Source organism: Schistocerca cancellata, unplaced genomic scaffold (assembly GCF_023864275.1).
Source record: "Schistocerca cancellata isolate TAMUIC-IGC-003103 unplaced genomic scaffold, iqSchCanc2.1 HiC_scaffold_426, whole genome shotgun sequence".
In the NCBI taxonomy this organism is placed as follows: Eukaryota; Metazoa; Arthropoda; class Insecta; order Orthoptera; family Acrididae; genus Schistocerca; species Schistocerca cancellata.
In genome coordinates this window covers 3,757,043-3,762,556 of record NW_026046443.1, presented here as the reverse complement: position 1 = coordinate 3,762,556, position 5,514 = coordinate 3,757,043, and positions in this window count along the sequence as shown.

The following is a 5,514-nucleotide window of genomic DNA, read 5'->3' as shown; positions in this document are numbered from 1 at the left end:
CTATTACCTACGATACGTTTTATTTAATTATCACAGGTGGAGTTTACAATACATTTAATATCTGGAACAAAATTTTTACATACAGACAAACACAAACAGTTACGTAAATTTTCATCACTGATGTTTGCTCTTAACCGAGACTTATTAATTCAGCAAATGGTTTTCCAGCTCTCGCTATATTAAGTGCAGTCTTATAACTTGCACATACCGCTGTGCTATTATTGTTGTCGTCCTGAAATCTTGAAAACAGTGCTCCATAAAATGTTAAATCAGTTAGATGAGAGACATGACGAGAGGAAGTCGCAGATCTCTCGTGACAACAGCAACTACGACAAATTCAAATGGCTCTGAGCACTATGGGACTTAACTGCTGTGGTCATCAGTCCCCGCCACAGCCCCGGTCGACCCCTGCACGCGAGCAGCACACGTGCAGCGCTGTGCGCTCATGAGCCGCGTGCAACTACTTAAACCTAACTAACCTAAGGACATCACACACATCCATGCCCGAGGCTGGATTCGAACCTGCGACCATAGCGGTCGCGCGGTTCCAGACTGTAGTGCCTAGAAGCGCTCGGCCACTCCGGCCGGCCAACTACAACAGATTCATCTGGTATCGTCAGATCGCTCTTCTTAAGCTCAGTCAATTCCCCATCCGCTCAGAATCCGACAATAAATGTACTCGTTCTTGTGAAATTTATTATAATGGCCTTCAATATTAAACTTCCGTTGACCAGCGAGAATACTGCCACATATTAAACATTTCGAATTTTCACGTTTTTGCACAAAGAAAAAATGATTCTCCCATTACTTTTTAAAAGAAAGAAAATCTCCACTTCTCCGTTTCTTGAAATACAACGGTCACTACATAGTGCTGGCTTCGCATCAACGTCCGCAGCTTAGCCTGGCACTACACTGCCGCAACCTGCCGGCTGTCGCCACAGCCCCGGTCGACGCCTGCACGCGAGCAGCACACGTGCAGCGCTGTGCGCTCATGAGCCGCGTGCAACGTTTGCCCCCCCCCCCTGCTCTAGAACATAGGATCTATATCAATTGTTAACTAAGCACAATCAGATGTCACAAATTAAATATGTTTACCAATAGTGTGATACTGTAACCTGAAACGACGATACAAATTTTTTTTGCCCAGCGGGGACTGTAACCCAGCACCTTTTGGTATTGTCTTATAGCTATGAAAACACATGAAATGTGTGTCGTTTCTTCACCAGTAGTGAAATGAACACATCTTCGGCACGATGTAACGCAACGAAATGTTCTCTGCTGCACGGACTCCAACACCACGCATATCGTCGTTGTTGGCACCACACAAATAGGTGTCAACTATCAAACTCCCTTTCGGTATTAGTTAGCGTCGCGCCATTCGTAGAGGCCTGGAGGAGTTTGTCATCGTGAGGAAACAACGAATCGATAGAACAGTATCATCTCGAAGGGTTAAAAACATTGGTATCGGAGCTAGAATCCCAGTCCAGAGTCAACATTTTCGAAATCTCAGTAACACATAAAATAAGAAATAAAGGTGTTATGACCTTACATAACGACTAGTTCATGAACTAAAATAAGATTACTAGTGTAAGAAAGCTTACTAGAGACAAAGGTTCTGCAAGCAGCGACTTCCGCCTCAGACAACCAAAACTAATCCAACTCTGTTCCAGTCAGTAGCGAATAGACATATTTAATGTTGATCTGGCACCACAGCACAGTACTGCGTTTTTTACTTTGCTTTACTGGAAATGAAGAGGATATGTTTATGGCTGTTAATAATTGGTACCCCCAATTGAAATCGAACCCACCCCTCGGCCGTTTCAAGTTAGCCTCAGTTCAATCAACCACCGAATTTCACATGTGTCAGCATTAAGTTTTTGCCATAATTGGGCACGCAGCACACGGTACGAGGAGTCTTGGCTTCCACTTGAACTGCCGTTCTGATTAACCTATTTGTGTCTTTTAGTCAACGTCGCTCAGTATCAACGCAAAACTGTGATATCAAACCCACTCTTTTCCTTGCTTTTTTAAGCCGTATTCCGTCTGTCTGCTAGGCGCACCAAGGTCAGAGACAGTTTCGTTCATTTTCTAACCAGCCAGTAATAGAAAAATCTTGTGGAAACATGTTTGGGAAAGGGCTCAAGAGTGTCTATCATTGTAAGATAAATTTGAGCGCCATCAGCCAGTGGCCGATTGATACAGACTTGGGTCCATCCAAGTGATCGCGATACATTGGGCGTAGAGCCTATGGTCTCCAGTGGCCTTTTATACCCTCGAATCAGCACGTATAACATTATGTAACGTGGTTTTTGATATATTACGTTGTTTCAGCATGTTTCGTGGCGATTTTGTATGGAATGTAGCATAAAGTGTATTTAACTATGGTCTTGTTTTGTTCACGTTTGTGGTACATCTCATTCCATTACAACTTCAATATTTCTCATCTTTGACGTTATGAGGAGCGTCGTATACGCATTGGAAAACGGAGTCAAAAACGGAGTAAAGTCTAGCATTTGCGACACTGTGTTCTGCTTCTGGTTAATAAAAGGGTGAAAGCAGTGGAGGCAATTCAAAACAGCTGTGTCCTGTATGGAGTGAGTGCTCGCCACAAAGTCAAGTTGTACCGCTTCAGGTACGATCATTTTGAGATATAAATAATCACATTCAGGGAGCTAAAAGGGCGTTAATCGAGGATATTTCTGCGATTTACTACTCTGTCTAATGACAATGTATCAAATAACTGGCAAGCGTGTCAACCAATTAACCTTCGTCCGACACTTGCCTTCAGTAGTCGTATTGAGGTTGAAAGAAAGGACGGAGGATTACGGTACAACGTCTCGTCGGAAACGAGTTTAGATGCGAAGCAGAATCTCGAAGTCGGATTGATCTTGGCATTTGTTAATACATTTAAGGGGCTCCGGAAAGGCTGAAAAATCATGAAAAGTTCAATTTTTACTTTTTTGCGCTTTCTGAATGTGCAGACTATTACTTTTTAATACATATATAATTTATTCAATTCCGAAGACTACTATTTTTAATTTTTTTTTGAAATGTGTTCTACATGGGCGTGACCCACTGTGGCGCTGTTAAACTGCTGTCAAATGGTGTTATTATTAACGTCCGTGTTCATCAGGTACATTTTAGAGATGTGAGATAAAGTATGTGTTGTGGCTAACCTGTGATGGTTCAATATATATCGCTGGTGTGATTGTCGATTGTTTCATGTTTATTTACTCTGTCGTTATCTCGAAAATATTCGTAATTAATTCTGTTTCTTGAGTCTCTGTTTTGTTGAAGTATAATAATGAGTAAAAGTAAAGTTGCTGTTGCGACTTTCAATGATGGCAACATTGTAAGGTGCAAGGTATTTAGAAATATGGGAATGAAGATGGGTTCTAACATGGTACGAGCGATGCTTGCTTTAGACAAGGAACGCCTTCGGGCTGCAGACAGGGCTGTAAAGAGTCTAGAAATACAAGCAAGAGTAAACAGGAGGAGGAACAAGAGGAAGCTGGAGGAGGAGTTTGTAGAGGATGAAGATAATCCATCCTATGGACCTGGAATGCACTAAAAAGTTAATCCAATCTTTGTCGCTCGATTCCCAAAACTTTTATTTTCTCATACTAACTACATGTTTTCTAAGGATCTTCCAAACATATTTGTTTCACACTTTCAGTAAATGTTACACAGTACCTTCTGCATAATTTAACACAGCCTTTTTCTAAAAAACTGTATATTTTTGAATATATAAATAAAAAATTGCAAAACAATGTTGTGAATTTTCATTACAATTGAAAAAAAGTCGTCTTTCATAACTGGACTAAAATTTTGTAAAATCCCTGTGTTAAGTTGTAGCCCATATTCCAATAAATAATCTGTAAAAAGTTCAACTTCCTACCTCAAATACGTTGTGAGGAAAGATGTAATTTATAAGCGTTATTTTAACATTGCAAGTATAGGGCATTCCGGAGCCCCTTAAGGAGTTCGTCATAAAACTGAATACAGGTGGCTTGATGGCGATCTGAAGTACTGTATGGTAAATTCATAGCGAGAAAAGACCTTGTTAAAAAAAGAACTAAAATCGTCTATGCTTAGAAATTCATGCTTAATAGAACGTTAAATGATGTACAGGGTGATTATAATTAAACTTTCAAACAACTGTAGAAATAACACCAATGGTGAGAATGACATCAAGTTGCAGCGTAATATTATCTTAGAAGGGGGAAAAAGTATCGCAGAAGAAAACTAAATAGTTACAAAATGTAGCAATAGATAGCGCTGCAAGCATCATAATTTAATAGTGAATGTAACTCCATCTTCTGGTGGAGTACGGGACTATGGCTGTTAAATGTTCAAGAAAAAAGAATATCAATCGCCGTTGTATAGGTTGCACAGAAATAAACCTATACAAATGCGATTGGTATTGTTTTTTTTTTTTTTTTTGGTAATTTGATAGTGGTCGACTGCAAATGACGAATGAATCATACAGCGGTGCTTAAGGTGCACGTTTGACTTTAAACAAACTGTACTACTCAGTGTGCATGGGTGGGAAAGGATTTCGTACTGTTAGTTACGTAAGCCCATCCACCACGGCGAAGTCATATCACATCAAGGAGAAAATCGGTTTTTAATTGTCCTGAGGCTAAAAATCGCATAAAAAGCCTCTATCAAAGTCAAATCGGATTATTAGTTTTCGTGTGACTGGCGCAAAACATGTTCAACATGCTGTTTACCGTTTTCTGCAACAAGCTGAAATCGAGAAACAGCATGTTACACAACTGATCGAAGTGTTTCCATGGTCACGTTCAGAATGTGTTGCGCAATGCATGCCTTCAATGCAGCTAAGTTTGCAATCGAAACACTGAACCTGGGCCCGGCGGAGGTTCGAGTCCTCCCTCGGGCTTGTGTGTGTGTGTGTGTGTGTGTGTGTGTGTGTCTGTCCTCAGGATAATTTAGGTTAAGTAGTGTGTAAGCTTAGTGACTGATGACCTTAGCAGTTAAGTCCCATAAGCTTTCACACACATTTCAACATTTTTTGAAACACTGAACACAACATCTTTCAGATAGCGCCACAGCCAGATGTCACACGGACTAAGATCAGGTTATCGGGACGGCCAGGCTGGAGGGAAATTGCGGCTGGTAATTCTAGCATTTCCGAAATAGCGCTTCAGCAGCTGCTTAACTGGATTTGCAATGTGTGGAGGTGCGCCATCTTGCATAAAAATGATCCCATCCACATATCCACGCCACTGGAGATCTGGAATGACGAGTTTGCCAAAAGACACTCATAGTGCTTACCACTGACTGTACAGGTAACAGGACCGGAAGCACCTGTCTCTTCGGAAAAATATGGCCCTATGATAAATGATGCCGTAACCCCACACCGCACAATGACTTTTTCAGGATGAAGTGGTACTGTTTGATTTGCGTGTGGATTTTCCGTTTCCCATATGCGACAATTCTGTGTACTGACGTATCCTGTGAGGTGGAAGTGGGCTTCATCTGTCCAAAAAA